The sequence below is a fragment of the Macaca fascicularis genome, chromosome 3 (genome assembly GCF_037993035.2).
Source record: "Macaca fascicularis isolate 582-1 chromosome 3, T2T-MFA8v1.1".
Lineage (NCBI taxonomy): Eukaryota > Metazoa > Chordata > Mammalia > Primates > Cercopithecidae > Macaca > Macaca fascicularis.
Window position 1 is genome coordinate 58,759,177 of NC_088377.1, and position 24,144 is coordinate 58,783,320.

At 45.3% G+C, this 24,144-nt stretch overlaps 1 protein-coding gene across 11 annotated transcripts in view; it reads right to left on the reverse strand.

Moving 5' to 3' along the window:
* The window catches only part of CALN1 (calneuron 1), a 664,605-nt gene that overhangs the window by 253,184 nt on the left and 387,277 nt on the right, over positions 1 to 24,144 (reverse strand). The window lies entirely within an intron of this gene.

The window sequence follows — 24,144 nt, forward strand, 5'->3', positions numbered from 1 at the left end:
AATCTGATCATGCTTTCCACATTTGAACAAACTTTTTTTTTTTTGTTTTTTGAGATGGTGTCTTGCTCTGTTGCCCAGGCTGGAGTGCAGTGGTGCAATCTCGGCTCACTGCAACCTCCACCTTCCAGGTTCAAGCGATTCTCATGCCTCAGCCTCTTGAGTAGCTGCGATTACAGGAGCGAGCCACTAAGCCCAACTAATTATTGTATTTTTAGTAGAAGATGGGGTTTCACCATGTTGCCCAGGCTGGCCTCTAACTCCTGACCTCAAGTGATCCACTTGCGTTGGCCTCCCAAAGTGCTGAGATTACAGGCATGAGCCACTGCACCTGGCCTGAACAGCACCTTTGATTGAAAATAGGGATACCACCTCAGCATAGCGTTCAAGCCTCACTATCTCTTTTGCATCCATTTGTCCCCAACCTTTGCATAAGATGCAAGTTCCTTCACACCTCTGCGTGCATGTGTATGCTGGTCCCTCCGTCCGAGATGCTTTCTCTCACTTGTCTCTCTGGTGAATATCTCTTTCTCTAAGACAGAGCTGAAATGCCATGTTCTCTTTTTGTTTTATTCCTGATCTCATTAGGCAGAACTGGTCGAACTTTTTTTCTCTCTCTCCTACTAACTCCATGTGTACCTACTGTAGAATTTAAAACCATGTAACCCGGCCAGGCACAGTGGCTCATGCCTGTAATCCCAGCACTTTGGAAGGCCGAGGTGGGTGGATCACCTGAGGTCAGGAGTTCGAGACCAGCCTGACCAACATGGTGAAATCCTGTCTCTACTAAAAGTACAAAATTAGCTGGGTGTGGTGGCCCACAACTGTAATCCCAGCTACTTGGGAGGCTGAGGCAGGAGAATCGCTTGAATCTGGGAGGCGGAGGTTGCAGTGAGCCAAGATCGCATCACTGCACTCCAGCCTGGGCAACAAGAGCGAGACTCCATCTCAAAAAATAATAATAATAAAACAATACCATAAAAGAAAACCTTATATCCCAGTCACTGATTTGCATGCCTATCTCACAAGTGAAAGATTGTGAGTTCTGCAAGGTCAAGGACTTGGTCTGAAACATCTTTGTATATGGAACACCAAAGCAGGCCTTCAGTATGTACTTGTACAACGAATGAATGATGTCTCTTGCTCATTCTTTCTTTGTTCAATTCAGCATCTGTTGGATCTTTCATGCTAGAGCTGACAGTAACCAGAAGGTGGACTTGAGCCAACTCAACAGACAAAAGCGAACCTGCAAGGCATTATTGGATCCTCCAGGAGTCATCAGTGTAGCATTCTGCACCCTTAGAACTGCTCAAAAGGGCAACTCCATCAAAAGTTCACCACATCCCTATCTTGGCTGCAGCCAGCACAGACAGCCAGGTGTCTGCACACAAGAGTTTGCCCGAATGCCCACACATAAATCAATGCCCTCTCAGAGTGCATTCACCTTCAAAGAATATTCATTCAAAACCTATCTCACCATGCCAAGCAGATGTGAGCATCAAGATGCCAATAATTCAGAACAGATTGTCCAGGAACAGATCCCAGCAGAGGTCAAACTTCCTAAAGGATTAGGGAGGCGTGGCAAGTCAATGGGAAAGGGAGGATTTAACCACCAAGTGACGAGGGGCCCTCAGTGGCCTCTGGAGAAGAAATCGATTTACCTCATCATTCAACAAGATACTTCTAAAATTTCACTCTTGCTGATAATCATAAGAAAGCGAATTCAAGCAACAATGAGTTACCATCTTGCCTTCAAAATTAGCAAATACTTCCAAAAGCACACTAGTCGACGCTGCCAGAAATACCAAGAGATCGCCTCTATAATGCATTCCTGGTATATTTGTCCCAGGTATAGACAGGAAGTACCAATCAAGATCCTGTAAAGTGCTGTTTCCTTTGGATCTAACAACTCACCTAAAAAAATAGAGGGGGGCTGGGTGAGGTGGCTCATGCCTGTAATCCCAGCACTTTGGGAGGCCGAGGTGGGCAGATCATTAGGTCAGGAGTTCGAGACCAGCCTGGCCAACATGGTGAAACGCTGTCTCTACTAAAAATACAAAAATTAGCTGGGCCTAGTGGCAGGCGACTGTAATCCCAGCTATTTGGGAGGCTGAGGCAAGAGAATCGCTGAACCCGGGAGGCAGAAGTTACAGTGAGCCGAGATAAGACCATCGCACTCCCACCTGGGCGACAGAGCAAGACTCCGTCTGGGGAAAAAAAAAATAGAGAGGGGGGTCTTGCTATGTTGCCCAGGCTGGTCTTGATCTCCTGGGTTCAAGTGATCCTCCATCCTCAGCCTCCCAAAGTGCTGGGATTACAGGCATGAGCCACCATACCTGACCTTAATAACTTCATTTTTAAAGAAAAAACAAAACAACATTATCTCGAATACAGAACAAGATATTTGCCTACAGATAGATACTCAACCAGTGTTTGTAAAAGTGAAAAGTAGAAAGCTAGAGGGAAAAGAGAATGGCCCAGTCTACTAGAATTTGACACCTCTGAAAGCTAACTCCATGTGGCTCCACGTCTTGGACAGACATGCTTGTTACACACGTGCAGGAACTCTCTGCTCAGCCCAAATCACCTCCCCTGGTTATAGGTGGGGCTGGATGACCAGTCTCAGACTAAATTATGCATTCTCAAGAGAGACAGTATCACCAACAATGGGGTTAAAATGGATTCTTAGGGAACAAAATAACATTAGCCAATGTTAGATATTACAAAGGCTTGTGGCTCTCCTAGGGCACAGTACATAATACACAGTGTATCTGTATAAAATTTCAAGGGGGTGGGACACTGGAAAAATGCCTATCTGAAAAGGCTCTTGGGTGGTGCTTATTTAAAGAAAGAAGAGGAAGGTTAAGAAGCACTGGACTAGCAGATGCCCCAAGTACTGTGGTTCTTTTTCCTAGGTACTCCCTCTGGAATGCGGGTCTATCAGCAGTGGGCATCATCCCACTATCTGCACCCACAGTGAGGTCCAACTGTTCATACAGGCTTAGAAGCTCAAGGACGTGGATCTAAATTTTTGCAAAGATGTCATGAGGGCCGGATGCGGTGGCTCATGCCTGTAATCCCAGCGCTTTGGGAAGTTGAGGAGGGTGGATCACTTAAGGCCAGGAGTTTGAGACCAGCTTGGGCAACATGGTGAAACCCATCTCTACTAAAAATACAAAAATTAGCCAGGTGTGGTGGTAGGCACCTGTAGTCCCAGCTACGTGGGATGCAGAGGCAGAAGAATCGCTTGAGCCTGGGAGGCGAGGGTTGCATTGAGCCAAGATGGCACCACTGCACTCCAGCCTGGGTGACAGAGTGAGACCCTGTCTCAAAACAAAACAAAAAAACAACAAAAAACAAATAAACAAACAAAAAAACACATGAGACCTGATCTAAGATATGTCCGCCAGGCTACTTAAGCTCCTGACCGTGATATAACGGGCACCATTCCCTCCCACTTGGGAATCTCACAGTTTACAGGATGTGGCAAAACCCATGCTTGCCAGCACCAGGAGAATGAGGCCGTCTTTGAACACTGCACCTTCAAGGTAGGAGAAGGAGCGAGACCACCCACCTCTCTGAAACCTTGCCTTAGGGTGCAGGGAGCGCAGCAGTTTGGAACTGGTGCATTTCACAGGTCCACATGGAGCTCTGGACCAAATCATCACAGCACCAGGCAGAGCTCACAGATGGTGCACTTGGCTGGGAACTACAGACCAAAAGCTGACAAGCAGAAACGATGCTTCTGAAACACATCCTGGTCCTGGCAAAGGGAGCAGCTCATTTGCTATTCCAAATTGTTGGCCAGAGAAGAAGCGACGGGGAAGGGCACTCAGGATCCTACGGGCAGGGCCAACTATGGCGTGGAGTACACGTGACTTGGCAGAAGAGGTCCAGATCATGGAAGTATTTGCTTCCAGTCATTTAGGAGAGGACATTTGGAATCCCAGATTGGTCGATACGTGTTTTTTGCTTGTGATACTGTGATTTATAATAAGAAATGCATATTGGCCAGTCACAGTGGCTCATGCCTGTAATCCCGACACTTTGGGAGGCCGAGACAGGTGGGTCACTTGAGGTCAGGAGTTTGAGACCAGCCTGGTCAACATGGTGAAACCCCGTGTCTACTAAAAATACAAAAATTAGCTGGGTGTGGTGGTGCACACCTGTCATCCCAGCTACTCAGGAGGCTGAGGCAGGAGAATCGCTTGAGTCTGGGAGGTGGAGGTTGCAGTGAGCTGAGGTCATGCCACTGGCCTCCAGCCCGGGTGAAAGCGCAACACTCCATCTCGAATACATACATATAGATAGACAGACAGATAATAGATATAGATATAGAAATCTTTGTCTCTGTTTCCTGGCACACAGTTCATAAAACACTTATAATTCTGTAAGTGATAGGGGTGCAAGGAGCATCTTTTGTTCTAATATTTGGTCTTTGACCCCAGTTCCTGGCCAGAACTCCTAAATGCTTTGGAACTTCCTGGGTGACAGGAATGTCTTTTATTCTAATGAAGCACTTCCTGGTGGGCTTCCAGTGGGAGATGATCACCAGAAACACCAAACCATGATTAGAACCTTGGAAATTTCAGCCCCATCTCCCCAACCTCCAGAGAGGAAAGATGAGCTGAAGATTGGGTTAATAATCAATCATGCCTACACGATGAAACCTCCATAAAGGTCCCTAATGTATGAGGTTCAGAGAGTTTTCAGGTTGGTGAACACACAGAGTTGCTGGGAGGATGGTGCTCCCAGAGAGGGCATGGAAGCTGCATGTACCACTCCTATTACCTTATGCCTCTCTGGCTTTCTCTGAGTTGTATTCTTTTCTAATAAATGGGTAATAATCAGTAAAGTGCTTTCCTGAATTCTGTGAACTGCTCCACTAAATGAATGAACCCAAGGAGGAAACCTGTGATTTGTGGTCAGAAGCACAGGTGGCCACGTGGACTTTGAAATGGTGTCCTAAGTGGGAGCAATCTTGTGGGACTGAGCCCTTGACCCGAGGGACCTAATGTAAATGGCAATTGTCTAAACAGGTGCTCCTCAAATAATGCCAACTTCAGGTAGATAGTAACAGATAGTAACAGAATTCAATTTAATTGTAGGACATCCAGTCCAGTGTTTGCAGATAACTGGGGAATTGCTTGGTGAGGGAGAAAAACCCACACTTTGGTCTATTTGGTCTTGAGCATGAGAGTATCGGGAAAACAGTCTTCTTTTCTTATACAATCTCTTTGTTACTCAATGAGGAAATGGGGGTTTCTCCAGGCCCACGGTTGGAGGAGTAATCAGGGTAGGTCTCCCATATCTCTAGCTGTCTCCTGATATTTCTCAGCTCTGGTTCCTAAGTATGTAAGGACACAGCACATTTTCTGCAGACCTTCAGTAAATGAAGACTCTTCCTTCTAATCCACAATTCTGTGCCAACCCTACTGGTAAACATGAAGTTTCTATTCCGATTTAGACTATGGAAATGACCTCTTTAGCAGATTTTAATTTAACAGACAAACAGGGCTGGGAATATGCCCCAAAAGTTATCAGCATTGTACCCAGAAGTCTGATCTGTATTCCCCCACAACCTCAGTCTCAGGGGAACGGAGACAAATAGAATCTCAGAGGCAGGTTTTACACTAAGTCCCTAAAAACCATTCCCAAGCTGCCAGGCTGAAGCAAGGTCCAGGAAACCTGATAATCATAATACTATCTAACATTTACTGGGCACACACAATGCAGTGGACATGGTTTTTTAAAATACCCACATATGATTTTTTTTTTTTTTTTTTTTTTTTTAGAGACAGGGTCTTGCTCTGCCACCTAGGCTGGAGGGCAGTGGCGCCATCATAGCTCACTGCAGCCCCAAACTCCTGGGCTCAAGCGATCCTCCTGCCTCAGCTTATGGAGTACCTGGAACCACAAGAGCATGCCAACACTCTTGGCCAATCTTTTAAAATTTTTTCAGAGACGAGGTCTTGCTATGTTGCCCAGGCTGGCCTCAAGCAATCTACCTGCCACAGCCTCCCAAAGTGCTGGGACCTCTGCTAACTCATTTACATCTTCCTGCTGCCCATTTGACAAATGAGAAAACTGAGGCCCAAAGAGGTTCAGTAGCTTGCAGAAACTTACGCAGGGAGTAGAGCCAAGATTCCAGCCCCAGCAGTCTGCCTGTGCTTTTTATGGCCTTTCAAAAGGTCACTCATTGACATGGTCTGTCTGGATCACTGTCTCCTGATCCCGGCTTTTCTTACCAAGGGAGTGCTACGGCACCAGGTACACAGAGTCAAACTGAAATCTAAATGGCTCCCTGTGGTCTAGCTCTTGCATCTCAGGTCAGCCACCAGAGGCTATTCTTCATCATTTCAGAGAGTGATAACAAGTAATAGGAACCACTTATTTAATACTTGCTATGTGCCAGGCACTGAGCTCAGGGCTTTACATGTATTACCTTGTTTAATTCTATGCCAACACTATAAATAGGTTCTCCCCTTCCACATTTTATCAATGAGAAAACTTAGAAAAGAAGAGGTTAAAAATAACTATATCAAAGCCATGCAGCTACCATGAGGCAGAGTGGGGGCTCAGCTCAGAACCATAATTGCTTTGTTTTTTGTTTTTCTAGAGACAGGATCTCACTCTCTCACTCAGAAGTGCAGTGGTGCAGTCATAGCTCACTGCAGCTTTGAACTCCTGGGTTCGAGTGATCCTCCCACCTCAGGCTCATGAGTAGCTAGGACCACCACTATTTGCCACCACGCCTGGCTAATTTTTTTTTTTTTTTGAAACAGAATCTCACTCTGTCATCCAGGCTGGAGTGCAATGGCACTATCTCGGCTGACCACAACCTCCACCTTCCGGGTTCAAGTGATTCTCCTGCCTCAGCCTCCTGAGTAGTTGGGATTATAGGCACCCGCCACCATGGCCGGCTCATTTTTATATTTTTAGTAGAGATGCGGTTTCACCATGTTGGCCAGGCTGGTCTCAAACTCCTGACCTCAGGTGATCCGCCTGCCTTGGCCTCCCAAAGTGCTGGGATTACAAGCGTGAGCCACTGCACCCGGCTCCTGACTAATTTTTAATTTTTTGTAGAGACAGGGTCTCACTATGTTGCCCAGGCTAGACTTGAACTCCTGGCCTCAAGTGATCCTCCCACCTCAGCTTCCCAAAGCACTGGGATTACGAGCGTGATCCACTGCACCCGATCAGAACCCTGGTATTAACCCCAATATTGTACTGCCTTCCCTTGACATCAGAGACCCCAGCTCTTGGTCCTGGCATAGGATCACAGGATCTCAAGCTCTTTTCAAAGCTTGAGAGTTATAGTGTGTTTTCCTATCTGGGCGTTTAGGAAGGAAGTTAGTGGGAAATTGGGAGAGATGGCTATCAAGGGCTTTAATGCAAATGGCAATTGTCTAAACAGATGCTCCTCAAATCTCCTCTTTGACTGCAGTCAGGATCTTAGTAATTCTCTATGGGTGCTCCATTGTCAGGGAGGGGATTCAGGTCTTTCACATAGAACCCTGCACACGTCTGAAACCTCCTCCACCGGAAAAGAACTGGTCTGATGAACAAAACCTGTCCAGGCCCTGCAGGGTCCCATCAAACTGCCATTACAGAATCACATAACCCCAAAAGACAAAGGTAACCCTCTTCCCAGATCTGCAATCTTTCATGGAATTCAGGAGGTTCTAAATGCAAAAACTTTGATTAACTTCTTTTATGACTCTTGAACAAGCAAGTAGCTGCAGAAAGAAAGAATGTAATTCACTCCGACCAGGCCTCATTTTCCCTTCTCCAGCTTCCAAATATCATGATCCACTTAGCAAGAAGCACAGAAAGCTAACCTGCCAAGGACTGCGTCTCGTGGTTTCCCACTGCTATGTGAGTCAAAGTAATGAACTTGAACTAGGGCAGGAAGCTGCAGGAGTGCCAGGACTGTACAACATTCATTAAGACCAACCAGGCGAAATTCTCACAAGGAGGTAAAATAATCCTAAAAAAAAAATCACTGCAAAATAAAAGGGAGGAGAGGAATATACAGGAAAAATCGGTGGGCTTCAAAGGGTAACAAGGAGACAAGAAAAAATGTCTATCTGAGACTCCATTCAAATTAGTTGACTAAATCCCCAAAGCATAAGGCACAGCTTAGCTTCCAGGGGCTTGCAATCCATTACCCAAGGCAGAATCAAGGGAGTGCTGTAATTGACCTCAAAGCATTGTGCTAAGGCAGGACAAAGTCAGGAACGCAGGGTCCAGAGAGGTCACTCTCCACGGTTTTGCAGTGAGCCTTTAAAAGAGGGAAGGATTCTAATGAACTGCAAAGGGAGATGAGCTGAGTGGCCTGAGCAAGGGTGAGGATGCTAGGAAGGAGGGAAGGTGACCGATCACCCTTCAAGCTGGATAGAGGATCCCCATAGGAAGACAGCAGGACCAGCTGGGCCCAGAAGGTTAAGGCAGGCTGAGGGGCTCATCTTCGACGCAGAGTCAGTAGGACCTGCCCAGGCTTGGGTATGAAAGCGCCAGACCTTTGCTCACCAAAGATCAATCTGGGGACAGTATGAAGGTTGGACTGGATGGGGCAGAGCTGACTGGGGAAGGGGTCTTAGTTAAGACAATAGGGAAGGCAGCCAGTGTGGAGGATGGGGATTGGAGAAGACTGGATACAAGAAAAGGGCATTTCAGATGGAACTGACGAGACATGGCAACTGACTGGAAGGGTAGGAAGAGCAGGAGGCAAGAGTGACGCTGAGGTGTCTGGTTTGCAACACCGAAGGGACAATGAAACTAATTAGGAATAACAAAGATGTCAGGAGGAGGACGTGCTGGGGAAATGCTGGTTTTGAGGTGCAGTCAGGGAGTCAGGGAGTGCCTGGTGTCAGGGAGTGCCTGACAGCTAAAAAATGTGGATTTAAAAGTCTCCAGGATGTGCCCAGGAACGGTGGCTCACGCCTTAATGTCAACACTTTGGGAGGCCGATCAGACAGATCACTTGAGGCTAGGAGTTGGAGGCCAGCCTGGTCAAGACGGCAAACCCCATCTCTACTAAAATACAAAAATTAGCCAGGCATGGTGGTGCATGCCTGTAATTCCAGCTACTCACAAGGCTAAGGCATGAGAATTGCTTGAACTTGGGAGGCGGAGATTGTGGTGAGCTGTGATCATGCCACTGCACTTCAGCCTGGGCAACAGAATGACAGAGTGAGATTCTGTCTCAAAAAAAAAAAAAAGTCTCCAGGATCTATGGGAAGATCTCTCAGATCTTCAAGATAGCTTCTCAAGTTGAAGAAGCAAGGTATAGAACTGTATTTTAGTATGCTACAATTTGGTTAAAAAAAAAAAACACAGGGAGGTCGGCCGGGCACGGTGGCTTACGCCTATAATCCCAGCACTTTGGGAGGCTGAGGTGGGTGGATCACGAGGTCAGGAGATCGAGACCATCCTGGCTAACAGGATGGTGAAACCCCGTCTCTACTAAAAATACAAAAAAATTAGCCAGGCGTGGTGGCGGGGGCCTGTATCCCAGCTACTGGGGAGGCTGAGGCAGGAGAATGGCGTGAGCCCAGGAGGCGGAGCTTGCAGTGAGCCAATATCACGCCACTGTACTCCAGCCTGAGCAACAGGGCCAGACTCCATCTCAAATTGCGCCACTGTATTCCAACCTGGGCGACAGGGCGAGACTCCCTCTCAAAACAAAAACAAACAAACAAAAAAACCAAACCAAACAAACAAACAAAAAAATGGGGAGGTCAAGGAGAATATATAGTCTGATTTCTCTGCATAAGTATTTATGTAAAAATATCCAGACACATACCCACTCCCCAAAAACTAATAATAGCAATTTATTCATCGGCACGTCTGGCAGGTGGGGCACAGGAATAGTAGAGCGTGTTCTCATGACAGCTCCTTTTCTTTTTTTCTTGTAGTAAAATAGACATAATAATATAAAATTAACTATCACAATTATTTTTAGGGGTACAGGTCTAGTATTAAATGCATTCATAATGTTGTGTAACCATTACCACCACCGTCCATCCTCTGAATCCTTTTCTTCTTGCAAAACTGAAACCCCCACCCATGAAACCATAGCTCCTCATTGCTCCTACCCTCCAGCCCCCGATGACCACCATTCTACTTTCTCTCTTGGATTTTGACTACTCCAACTATCTCATGCAAGTAGAATCATGTCTTTTTGGTGTCTGGCTTATTTCAAGTAGCATAAAGTCTTCAAGGTTCATCCATGTTGTAGCCTATGCCAGCATTTCCTTCCTTTTTTAGGCTAATAAGGAGGAACTTACTTCTGTCATTTTCCTATTTGTTTCCCATATGCCTTAAAGTTTTTAGTCCCTTATTTCCTGCATTGCTGTCTTCTTTTGTGTGTAGTTGATCTTTTTGTAGTGAAACATTTAAATTCCTTTCTCATCTCCTTTTTGTGTATATGTCTATTTTCTTTGTAGTTGCCATGGGGATTACATTTAATATACCAAAGTTATACACTCTAATTTGGATTTATACCAGCTTAACTGCAATAACATACAAAAATACTACTCCTTTACATTTCCATTCCCACTCCTTTCAATTGTTGATGTCACAAAATTACCTCTTTATACATTACATGGCCAAAACCATAAACTAGTAATTTTTGAAAATGCATTAGTCTTAAATTATGTAGAAAACAAAATGTAGAGTTAAAAACCAATGTTACAATAATATTAGCTTTTATAATTGCCCACATAATTGTACCTTTATTGTGATCTTTATTGCTTCGCACAGCTTCAAGTTACTGTCTAGTGTCCATAAATTTCAGCCTGAAGGACTCCCCTTAGCATCTGTTGCAGGGCAAATCTAGTCATAACAACCTCCCTCATATTTTGTTTATCTAAGAATGTCTTAATTTCTCCCTCACCTTTGAAGGACAGTTTTGCTAGATATTGGATTCTTGATTGACCGGGATGTTTTTTCTTTTATCATTTTGAATATATCAGCCCATTGCCTTCTTGCATCCAAAGTTTCTGGTGAGAAACACGCTGACAATCTTACTGACAATCTCATATGTGATGAGGTGCCTCTCTCTTACTGCTACAAAGATTCTCTCTTTGTCTTTGTCTTTTGAAAGTTTGATTATAATGTGTCTTGCTGTGGGACTCTTTGAGTTCATCTTACTTGGAGATTGTCAAGCTCCTTGAATGTTTATATTAATGTTTTTCATCAAATTGAGGAAGTTTACAACCATTCTTTCTTCAAATATTCCCTCTATCCCCTCCTCTATGATCTCTTCCTCCAGGACTCCCACAATAGGTCAATTGGCCCACATGATGGTATCCTACAGATTCCTTAGGTTTTGTTCATGTTCCTTCAATCTATTTTTTTCCAGTCTTGGTAATTTCCTTTGTCCTATCTTCAAGTTTACTGATTCTTCCTTCTGCCTGTTTGAACCCCTCTAGTGAATTTTTCATTTCCATTATTATACTTTTCGGCTTTAGAATTTCTCTTACGTTTCATTTTAGGTTTTCTGTCTCTTTACAGATATTTCAACTTACTTCAAAATTATTTTCTTGACTTTCTTAATGTCTTTCTTTATTCTTTGTGTAGTAGATCTGCCATCAGGTCTTTTTCAGGAACAGCTTCTGTTTATTTTTTTCCCTTTGAATGGGCCATTCTTTCTTGTTTCTTTTATGCTTTGTGATTTTGTTTTGCTGAAAACTGGATATGTTAATGTAACAAGTGGTATCTCTGGAAATCAGATTCTCCCTTCTCCCAAGGATTTATTTTTTGTTATTACTTTGTCATTTTTTATTTGTTTTGATTTACTTGTATTGTTTTAGTTTTTGTTTACTCTTTTGGTTGTCACCCTGGCTGGAGTGCAGTGGTGTGATCACAGCTCACTGTAACCTCAAACTCCTGGCCTCAAGCCATCCTCCCACCTCGGCCTCCCAAAGTGCTAGGAGCTAGGACTACAGGTGTGAGCCACCCTGCCTAGCCTTAAATATCTTTTCATAACTTTTGGTATTTGAACCATATCATTTATTAACTCTTCAAAAAATAAATAAAATGTAAAGACTAAATAATGAATTCAGTTGTTTGTATCCAGTCAGATGAACTCATCAAGGTTCAGAGGAAGCAAACACTGCATTGATCAGTGATCAAAACACAGATCCCTGATATTTGGAGGACAGGATGTTTTTATTTAACCTAGTTCTCGGAAACTGTGTGCAAGCTACTCCTGGAATTCATACACAGTTTCCTGAAGCACTAGTACAGGGTTGTAGGTGGGGAATGGGGAGCTGCCTTCACCACCCAAGCCTGAATATCTTGTCTCTATGCCAGTGATCAATCTGACTAAACTGAATGTCTTCTCAGGTCTTTTCTGTGCCTGTACCTTTCCCTGGGCCTGTGTAGTCACTTTCTAGTGTTCCTTGTAGAGGCAATTGCTTTTGAATGTCCTGCTACTTAATGTCTGGCTCCCCAAAGAGGGAAAATAAAAGTGGGGAAGTGGGGGGAGGGGGGTAGAGGGACAGGACACTGAACCTTAAAATCTCCTGAAAGCAACTTCAATCAGAGGGGGAGGGGCTTGCAACAGGGGGCCAGGTGCACCAGCAATGGCTTCCAGCCTCTTTGTCTGCACCTCTGTAATCAGAACCACTGATCAGTGATCAGAACACAGGTCCCTGGTATTTGGAGGACAGGATGTTTTTATTTAACCGAGTTCTCACAAATTGTGTGCACGCTGCTCCTGGAATGCATACACAGCTTCCTGGAACACAAGTACAGTGCTGTAGGTGAGGAATGGGGAGGTACTTTTACACCACCCCCAAGCCTTCTCCTGGAAGTTTCAAGCCTTCCATGGACTCCAGAATTCCCATTCCATCAGCATGGCAAAAACTGAAATTACTTTTGCATCAACCTAGCATCTATTTTTTTTTTCTTGTTTGAGATAGGGCCTTGCTCTGTCACCCAGGCTGGAGTGCAGTGGTGTGATCACAGCTCACTGTAACTTTGAACTCCTGACCTCAAGCCACCCTCCCACCTCGGCCTCCCAGAGTGCGAGTGTCAGAGGCGTTTGAACTAGAGCAACTCCATCTTGAATAGGAGCTGGGTAAAATAAGGCTGAAATCCTCTGTACTGCATTCCCAGAAGGTTAGGCATTCTAAGTCACAGGATGAGATAGGAGGTCAGCACAAGATACAGGTCATAAAGAACTTGCTCATAAAACAGATTGCTGTAAAGAAGCTGGCCAAAACCCACCAAAACCAAGATGGCAACGAGAGTGACCTCTGGTCCTCCTCACTGCTACACTCCCACCAGCACCATGACAGTTTACAAATGCCATGGCAACATCAAGAAGTTACCCTATATGGTCTAAAAGGGGGAGGCATAAATAATCCACCCCTGGTTTAGCATATCATCAAGAAATAATCATAAAAATGGGCAACCAGCAGCCCTCATGGCTGCTGTGTCTATGGAGTAGCCATTCTTTTATTCCTTTACTTTCCTAATAAACTTGCTTCCACTTTACTCTACGGACTCACCCCACAATCTTTCTTGCATGAGATCCAAGAACTGTCTCTTGGGGTCTGGATCAGGACCCCTTTCCTGTAACACTAGGAGCTAGAACTACAGGTGTGAGCCACCCTGCCTAACCTTAAATATCTTTTCATAATTTTTTATATTTGAACCATATGACTGTTCAAAACCATTTACCTGTTCAGAAAAGGTTCAGAACCATTTACTGTTCAAAAGGTAAATAAAATTTAAAAACTCAACAGTGAATTCAGTTGTTTGTATCCAGCCAGATGAACTCATCAAGAGCAAAGGAAGGAAAGGAGCAAGGCAGGAAAGAGAAGAGGACTATGAGGAGCAGCTGTGTAGGTGGCGTGTTGGATGAGCTAGACTCCACAGGGTGCAAGCAGAAACACTTTGCTCTTTCTCACAACTCCCTGTTCAAGCTTCCCTGTCTCAAATCCTTCCCTGAAGAGAGCACTGGGCTGTCCCATGGCTTTGTTATAGACTCTTAAGGAATCAAAAGTCATCCAGTAACTTTTAGATAATAAAAGATCCCGTGCAGGCTACTAACCACATAACCACAGACTTCCCTCCATTGAAAGAAAACACCTTCCCTCTTTTGACTTGGGCTTGACCCAGGCTAGTAAACCTAGAGTGAGGAAGAGGAATAGATCAAGGTCTCCCCCACCACCACCACTCTTATTGAGTCCACCTTCTTCCCCACTGTGCAGCTATGGTTTCTAGCCACACCATAGTTGGATAGACTTGGAAGAGTAAAGGAAAAGGGGGGCCCGGGCCTCTCCCACTTTGGGCTACTGAAAATGTCCTTCCAAACCTCTGGGCTTCTGAAGGTCTCTCCCTCCTCTGAGGCAATATTAGCACTCTAGGAGGTCCTCAAAACATCCCCAAGCAGGCTCCTCCATTGTCCCATGTATCATTGAGATGGCAGCTCTTCCAAAGGCAACCCTCTCCTGTTCTGCTTGGTTACTAAACTCAACAGCAGCTCCAGCCCCAGCCCGGGCCTTTAAACTTTTTGCAGATGGCTCAAACATAAGCTGCTGTATGCTTCATGCTGCAGCAATCAGAAGTCAATCTCTACAAATGGCGCTTAGGAAACATCTTTAGCTCAAATGGAATGAGAAAACACCCCTTCCCCACCCTGAGAATTCTTTTGCCTAATCCTTTAATGTCAACCTCTTAAAAAGTGTTAGGAAGCTGGGCATGGTTGTAATCCCATGCCCATGAATCCCTGGTTCATGCTTGTAATCCCAGCACTTTCGGAGGCTGGGGCAGAAGGATCACTTGAGCCCAGGAATGTTGTGCCTGGGCAACATAGTGAGAGCTCATCCCTACAAAAATTACAGTAAAAAAAAAAAAAAAAATAGCCAGCTGTGATAGTATGTGCTTTTAGTCCCAGCTACTCAGAAGGCTAAGACAGGAAGATGGCTTGACCCTGGGAAGTCATGGCTGTAGTGAGTTATGATCATGCCACTGCACCCCAGCCTGGGCAACAAAGCAAGACTGTCTCAAAAACTAAATTAATTGAATACAGTTGAATTAAATTTAAAAAGTGTTATGGACTGAATTGGGTCCCATCAAATTCATAGGTTAATTCCCAATATGGTTGTATTTGGAGACAGGGCCTTTAATGAAGAAATTAAGGTTAAATTGCCTCATAACTATGGAACCTTAATCCATATGCACATACGCACAGAGAAAATGTCCAAGTGAGGACACTGAGAAAACGTGGCCATGTGCAAACCATGGAGAGAGGCTTCAGTAGAAACCAACCCAACCAGCATCTTCAGGTTGGGCTTTCAGCCTTCAGAACTACCAAAAAATAAATAAATAAATAAATTTCTGTTGACGAAGCCACCAGGTCTGTGGTATCTTGCTGTAGCAGCCCAAGCACACTGATACACAAAGATGAGGAAGAACAATAGGAAAATGGCAGCAGAGCTGATGCCATCTTAGCTTGGGGGTGGTCTAGCATGTACTTCTAGGAGGAAAAGTTGGCATCTACTGTATTATTCTTCAGCTTTAGGGCCTGAAATTGAGGCAACAGAGTGCCCTTTTGATATCCTATTACACTCAATGTTAAGAGGCGGGAGATGAAGGACAATGGGAACAAAATAGTCTGAGAAGAGAACCAAGAGAAAGGCAGGTGCCTGAGAGATCAAGGGAGACCTCCAATCAAGGGCAGGTGGTTAGTCTCTAGTAATGTTCAATGCCACAGAGGGCCAAGTAGGATGAAGACCGAGAAAGGGACATTGTGGGGCTGATTACCGGAGTGAGGGGATCGGGGTGTGATATGTTTTGGCTGTGTCCCCAACCCAATTTTTTTTTTTTTTTTTTTTGAGACAGCATCTGGCTCTGTCACTTAGGCTGGAGTGCAGTGGTGCAATCTCGGCTCACTGCAACCTCTGCCTCCTGGGTTCAAGCAATTCTCCCATCTCAGCCTCCCAAGTAGCTGGGATTACAGGTGCACACCACCATACTCAGTTAATTTTTGTATTTTTAGTAGAGACAGGGTTTCACCATGTTGGCCAGGCTGGTCTCGAACTCCTGACCTCAGGTGATCTGCCCACCTCAGCCTCCCAAAGTGCTAGGATTACAGGTATGAGCCACCACACCTGGTGCAAACCTCATCTTGAATTGTAGCTCCCATAATTCCCACGTGTCATGGGAGGGACCCAGTGGGAGGCAATTGGATCATGGGGGTGGGTCTTTCCTGTGCTTTTCTCTAGACAGTGAATAAGTCTCATGAGATCTGACAGTTTGATAAAGGGGAATTCTCCTGCACATGGCCTCTCCTTCTTTGCCTGCCACCATGTAAGACGTGGCTTTGCTCCTCCTTGCCTTTTGCCATGATTGCGAGGCCTCCCCAGCCATGTGGAACTATGAGTCCATTAAACCTATTTCCTTTATAAATTATCTGGTCTCGGGTAAGTCTTTATTAGCAGCCTGAGAACGGACTAACACAGAATAGTAAGATGGCAAAAACCATGTTCTTGCCCTGACAGCAGCACCAGAATTTTTACAAAAGGGACTTAGGAGTAGCAACTTGGTTCAAAGGGGGCTGCAGGCTTTCAGACGGGTTATGCATTGGAGGTATCTCACGTTAGGTGGGTGGGCCATGTGTCGGAGGGACACCCAAGACCCATTACCATGTTCAACAGTTTGGTACAAGTCCTCCCAAGGCTGAGCATACAGTTGTATGTGTAGCTATAATTTATTACGAAGAAAGAATACAACACACAATCATCTAAAAGATCCAGAGTGTGGGGCAAAAATCTAGAGGAAACCAGACTCAAGATTTCAGAATCCTCTCCCAGTGGCATCCACAGGACAGGCATCACTCCCCTAACGACGAGTAGTGTCAATAGATGTGAAATGCTGCCCGCCAGGAAAGTTCACTAGAGAATAAATGTCCAGGGTTTTCACCGGGGGCTGGTCATGCTGGCACTCTCTGCCTGGCATGTACTCAAATTCAAGACTCAAACAGGGGCAGGAGCAGTGGATCACACGTATACTCCCAGCACTTTGGGAGGCTGAGGCTGCAGGATTGCTTGAGGCCAGCAGGTTGAGGCTGCAGTGAACTCTGACTGTGTCATTGCGCTCCAGCCTGGGCAACAGAGTGAGACTTTACCTCTTAAAAATAAATAAATAAGACTCCCAAAAGGAAAATGGTGCTTAGCATAAACCATATTGTTTGAACAAACAGGCCATGATGAACCACTCTTAAGAGTTTTAGGAATGGTGGGACCCCTCCAAAACTCCAATTTTCCAGAAAGCAGCTAAGGGCCAGCCTTGCAAATGTGCCATCCTAAGGATATCTTGCTAGGCCAACACTTCTGCACACACCCCCACTCTCGTTCTGAGTTCCTGAGTCATTGAGCCAAGGCCACAAAAATTTATAGAAATAAACATTTCGACCTAGAGCAGGAATAGATGCATGGCTTCTCGTGGTTCAGAGGCCCTAATATAGATCTTGCAGCTGCTGGTGACACAAGGTAGGGTCCTTCCAGATTTGGGATGTTTAACTCTGTGCAGTGCAAGGGTGCTGCTGTTATTCTGAAAGAACTAGCACAGTCTCGTCATTCTCGGCTTCTGTTCATGGAATTTTACATTCAGCAGGCTCTCCTAGTTCCTGAACTACCTTATCCCCACACAGCTGGTCAAAGTTAAATAAAGGTCTGGACAACCCAGAGAGGTTCATTGCCTTCACCAGTCCAGCACCCCCAGGAAGCCCATTTCCCAGGGGAGTGGAACAATAAGCACAAAGTTTTTATATGTATTACATAATGCAGAACAATAAAAATAGAAAAAAATGCTTTTATGTACACTTTAGATTAGAATGAAAAATATCAGTTAACCATAGCAGAGTAGGAAAATCAAGCCAGGCATGGTGGCTCATGCCTAGAATCCCAATAGTTTGGGAGGCTGACCCGGGAGGATAGCTTGAGGCCAGGAGTTTGAAACCAGCTTGGACAACATAGCCAGATCCCATCTTTACAAAAAATTTTAAAAACACTTAGCCAGGTGTGATGGTCCTATGCTTTGGTCCCAGCCACTCTGGAGGTCGAGGCAGAAGGATCGCTTGAGCCCAGGAGTTTGAGGCTGCAGTTGTCCAGTTTGGACAAGAGTGAGACCCTGTCTCTTAAATAAAAAAGAGGTAATGGGGTTGTATTAGTTCGTTTTCATGCTGCTGATAAAGACATACCTGACACTGGGCAATTTAAAAAAGAAAGAAGTTTAGTTGGACTTACAGTTCCACATGGCTGGGGAGGCCTCACAATCATGGCGGAAGGCAAAGGAGGAGCAAGTCACATGGATGGTAGCAGGCAAAGAGAGAGAGCTTGTGCAGGGGAACATCTCTTTTTAAAACCATCAGGTCTTGTAGACTTATTCACTATCACAAGAACAGCACGAGTAAGTCCCCCCACCCCCACCATGATTCAATTACCTCCCATCAGGTCCCTCCCACAACACGCGGGAGTTCAAGATGAGATTTGGGTGGGGACACAACCAAACCATATCAGGGGTGAATACAAGAGTTGGGGCAGCACTTCCTAGTGCTGCTATTGTCCCCTCTCTCTCCTCTCCTCCAAAGAGCAGAACAGCAGGAGCAAATCAGATGGGGTTGGCTCCTAGGATGTGCTAAAAGTTTGTGCTCAGAGCTGAAGCCCATTTCTGGTCGTGTTTCTCACCTATGTGGTAGGTTCATCCAGAGCCAGCCTCCTCAGAGTAGGACAAGCCACCTTACCCCTGTCTTCTTTTCTGCATGGGGAGATGGTGGCTGAGCAAGGCAGATATAAAGGGGAGCTTTATTTGCCATTCCAACTTCTCCTATACACATGCCTCCCTCAGGGATCCATATGGAAGAGAAAGTATCCAGGCAAGACAGAAAAAGGCCTCTCAATTGCATCAAACCTCACCTTCTATCTACTCCGATGGTTGCAGGGTATTTTTTAACCTTCAGAGAATAATTGCAGCTTAAATTTATTTATTTATTTATTTATTTATTTATTTTTTAGGCAGAGTCTTGTTCTGTCACCCAGGCTAGAGTGCCGTGGTACAATCACAGCTCACTGCAGGCTCAAACTACTGGGTTCAAGCGAACCTCCTGCTTCAAGTTCCTGAGTAGCCAGGACTACAGGTGTGCACCACCATGCCTGGCTAATTTTTTACTTATTTAATTATTTGAAGAGATGGGGTCTCGCTATGTTTCCCAGGCCGATCTCCAACTCTTGGCCTCAAGCAATCCTCCCACCTCAGCCTCCCAAAGCAATGGGATTAGAGGCGTGAACCACTGCACCCAGCCACAGCCTAAAACTTCTGATCTGAAATATGTTAGGTGTTTTGAGAATATGGATGCAATGACTGCAGAATAATCTTGACTTCAGGATTAAGAGGCACGGAGATACCAATTTCCGACGTTTTTGCTCAACTTCTCATGGAAGTCTCCATGAAACTAGAAAAAGACACAAAGTCACAGTGGTCCTAGAAGCTGAAGATAGTCATCCAGTTGAACGAATCTGGGGAACGTACACTCAGCATGGCTCCAGTGAAGCGGATGGAGAAGTGAAGCTGGTGGTCTCTGCAAGCACTACTAGAAAGCACCTGCCAGGAAAGGGTAGGAAGTGGCGTGAACAGCATACGCTGCCTGCCCCAAGCTGGGAGACCCAGGTCTGCAAAATCAAGGCACCCAGACAGCCAGCTCCTGACTATGTGTGCTTGGATTACCAGGAAGTCTGGCATCTTGTCCCCCTTCTGTTTTATCCATTTCCTCTCCCTTCTTGGTGCCTCTGTTTTGACCCTGAGTTGCAGGAACAACCCCAGCATATTACATGGGGAGAAGTTCCAGCACCAGAAAGTAATGCAGTGAGTGGGAGCCATAGGCTCCACAGGCTCCAGTTTTCTTCCTCCTTTTTCTTTAATTTTCTTTTCTTTTTTTTTTTTTTTTTTTTTTTGAGACAGGGTCTCTTTCTGTTGCCCAGGCTGGAGTGCAGTGACACAATCACAGCTGACTGCACTTCCAATTCTGAGGCTAAGGCAATTCTCCTGCCTCAGCCTCCCTGAGTAGCTGGGACTACAGGCACACACCACCATGCCTGATTCATTTTTAAATTTTTTTGTAGAGAGGCGGGATGTGGTGGCTCATGCCTGTAATCCCAACACTTTGGGAGGTGGAGGCGGGTGGATCACCTGAGGTCAGGAGTTTGAGACCAGCCTGGCCAACATGGTGAAACCCTGTCTCTACAAAAAATACAAAAATCAGCTAGGTGTGGTGGCAGGTGCCTGTAATCCTAGCTACTCTGGAGTCTGAGGCAGAAGAATCACTCGAACCTGGGAGGCAGAGGTTGAGTGAGCCGAGATCGTGCCATTGCACTCTAGTCTGGGCAACAGAGCGAGACTCCCTCTTAAAAAAAACAAAACAAAAAAAAGGATTGAAAACTAAGGCCAGGTGCAGTAGCTCACCCCTATAATCCTAGCACTTTGGGAGGCCGAGGCAGGAGAATTGGTTGAGCCCAAGAGTTTGAGACAAGCCTGGGCAATCTAGCAAAACCCTGTCTCTATAAGAAATACAAAAATTAGCTGGGCATGGTGGCATGCGCCTATAGTCACAGGTACTCATAAAGCTGAGGTGGGAGAATCACCGGAACCCGGGGAAGTCGAGGCTGCAGTGAGCCAAGATTGTGTCGCTGCACTCTAGCCTGGACAACAGAGTGAAACTGTCTCAGAATAAATAAAATAAAATAAAATAAAATAAAATAAAATAAAATTGAAAACTAGTGGGGAATCATAAGGTTTAATCCAGCAGAGAAGGCAAGCATTGCCCTTCAATGTACAAAGACAAAATTAACCCCTCCAAATTATTCACTATCAGAGAGAAGAAAGGGGAAGAAACACCTGCTTCATGTTAGATATGGCCAGTGAAAGCCTTCCACAAATAAGAGTCTGTATAGACATACTAAGATGAAATGAAAATACAAGAGGCTGAAACAGGAGTGGAAGGAGGCCGAGAGTCGTGGCTACCTGTAATTTCAGCACTTTGGGAGATTGAGGTGAGAGGCTGGGAGTCTGAGACCAGCCTGGACAACATAGCAAGATGTCATCTCTACAAAAGAAATAAAAAATTAGCTGAGTGTGGTGGTGAGCACCTGTAGTTCCAGCTACTTGGGAGGCTGAGGCACGAGGATTGCTTGAGCCCAGGACTTAAAGCCTGCAGTGAGCTATGATGGCACCACTGCACTGCAGTCAGAGTAACAGAGCAGAACCTTGTCTCAATAAGATGAAAGAGAAAAAAGAAAATAGAGTCTGGCTTCAGTGAGGAGGAAAAGCAAGAACAATAACAATGCACCAGCAAAGTCAAAGCCTACCTGGGATGCTTTGGCAGGAAACTGCAACTTCTAACTCACGTCAATAAATATTTACCCAAACCCCTGATGTGGCAGCCATCGTGCTCGGCCTTGGGGATACTGCAGTGAACAGGGGCCACGTGGATACTGTCTTCTAGGAAATTAGAGTTCAGCTGGGAGCACAGACAACCAAGGACTCACAAGGGTGTGTGTGTTAAAAAGGGGAAAATGCTGCAGAAGGAAAATGCAGGGAAATTGGATATTGTCTGGGGCAGTGGTCTCCACGATGTGAGCAAAGTAAGAGATGCTCATAAGCATCTATCACAGTGTGGGCACAGATATCGGAGGCTTCATTCATTCATATTGCTGCTTTTTTTTTTTTTTTTTTTTTTTTTTGTGAGACAGAGTCTTGCTCTGTTGCCCAGGCTGGAGTGCAGAGGCATGAACTTGGCTCACTGCAACCTCTGCATCCCAGGTTCAAGTGATTCTCCTGCCTCAACCTCCCACGTAGCTGGGACTACAGGTACGTGCCACCACACCTGGCTAATTTTTGTATTTTAGTAGAGACTGGGTTTCACCATGTTAGCCAGGCGGGGCTTGAACTCTTGAGCTCAAGTGATCCACCCGCCTCAGACTCCCAAAGTGCTGGGATTACAGGCGTGAGCCACCCCACCCAGCCCATATCTCTTTTTAATCATCGTTTTCAATTTCTGTTTTTGGGGTATGCGTTTTAAGGGCCACCATGTATGAGTAGAGTAGCGCCTGCAGGTGACTTGATAAGGAAAAAACAGGGACGGGGTAGGACACAGGAGCTGGGAAGGGCAGAAAGGGAAGCCACTGTGTAATGGAAAAGTTGAAATCTGCATGATATGAACTTTTTACTTATACACTTCAACTTCGTATACTCCTCATGTTGCTTAAAATAGCGTATTAGTATATTAATTTTATAGAGGTAAACATAAGTGCTTTTTGAAAAATATAATTTCTTTCCTTTTCATTCCCTCCCTCCCTCCCTCCCTCCCTTCCTTCCTTCCTCCCTCCCTCACTTCCCTCCTTTCTTCTCTGCCTCCCTTTTTCCTCCCTCCCTCCTTCTCTTCTTTCCTTCCTTTCTTCTCTGCCTCCCTCCTTACTTTCCTTCCTTCTTTCCTTCTCTGCCTTCTTTCCTCCCTTCCTTCCTTCCTCCCTTCTTTCCTCCTTCCTCCCTTCCTTCCTCTTCCTTTCTTCCTTCCTTCCTTCTCTCTCTTTCGACAGGGTCTCGCTGTGTTGCCCAGGCTGGAGTGCAGTGCCATGGTTATAGCACTCTGTAGCCTCAACCTTCTGGGCCCAAGCAATCTTCCCACTTCAGCCTCCCAAGTAGCTAGAACTACAGGCGCACACCACCATGCCCAGCTACTTTTATTTTATTAGTATTTTTGGTAGAGACAAGGTCTTGCTATGTTGTTCAGGCTGCTCTAGAACTTCCAGCTTCAACCAATCCTCCCACCTTGGCCTCCCAAAGTGCTGGGATTACCGGTGTGAGCCACCGCACCCAGTCAGAAAATATGATATCATATTATCTGGGGTAGGAAAAGAACAACTCCCATAGCAGAATAAATAGCAACAGCAGCAGCACAGATAATCATATCAATAACCTACAGCCCTGACCTAGTCTAGACAGGGAAAATAAAAAAGAAGTAAAATGATGAGAGAGAAAGATAACACATGAAACACAGAAATTGGAGACTTGAACTTTACGAGAGGGAAAGACACAAGGATCCGAGAATACTAGAAGGTATAGTAATGAGACAATTTTTCTGAGCTAAGAAAGGGAAGACTTTCACGTGCTATCAATCAATAGCAGATCAAATAAGCAAATACTAATAACATCACTCACCGTGATGAACTACAGGGCAAGCATATTGTTAAGCTATTTTACTTTATATGACAGCAATGAAAGGTAGGTATTATTTATTTATTTCGAGATGAAAGTTCTCTCTTGTTGCCCAAGCTGGAGTGCAGTGGCACTATCTTGGCTCACTGCAACCCCTGCCTCCTGGGTTCAAGCAATTCTCCTGCCTCAGCCTCCCAAGTAGCTGGGATTACAGGCATGTGCCACCACACCTGGCTATTTTTTGTATTTTTAGTAGAGATGGGATTTCACTATGTTGGTCAGGCTGGTCTTGAACTCCTGACCTCATGTAATCCACCTGCCTCAGCCTTCCAAAGTGCTAGGATTACAGGCGTTAGCCCCGGCGCCTACTCCTTTTTATTTTTTTATTTTTTATTTTTGAGATGGAGTCTCACTCTGTCACCCAGACTGGAGTGCAGGGCACAATCTCGGCTCACTGCAACCTCCGCCTCCCAAGTTCAAGTGATTCTCCTGCCTCAGCCTCCCGAGTAGCTGGGACTAGAGGCTTGTGCCACCACTCCTGGCTATACCTTCTTTGTGTGTGTGTGTGTATTTTTAGTAGAGACGGGGATTTCACCATGCTGGTCAGGCTGGTCTTGAACTCCCGACCACAAATGATCCGCCTGCCTCGGCCTCCCAAAGTGCTGGGATTTCAGGAGTGAGCCCCCTCACCCGGCCGAAAGTAGGTATTAATTGATGTTCCTGTTTTAATAAGGCATAAGGGAGGTTCAGATATTAGGTGACCTGTACAAGATTATGCCACTAATTGTAATAAAATTCAGATTTGAACCCTGATTTACCTTCACTCTAAAACATTCTTTTCTTCCCATTATGCCATGTTCTCTTTCAAGATAAGAATTTCAGCAGTACAATGGCAATTATTAGATTATTAGCTATACA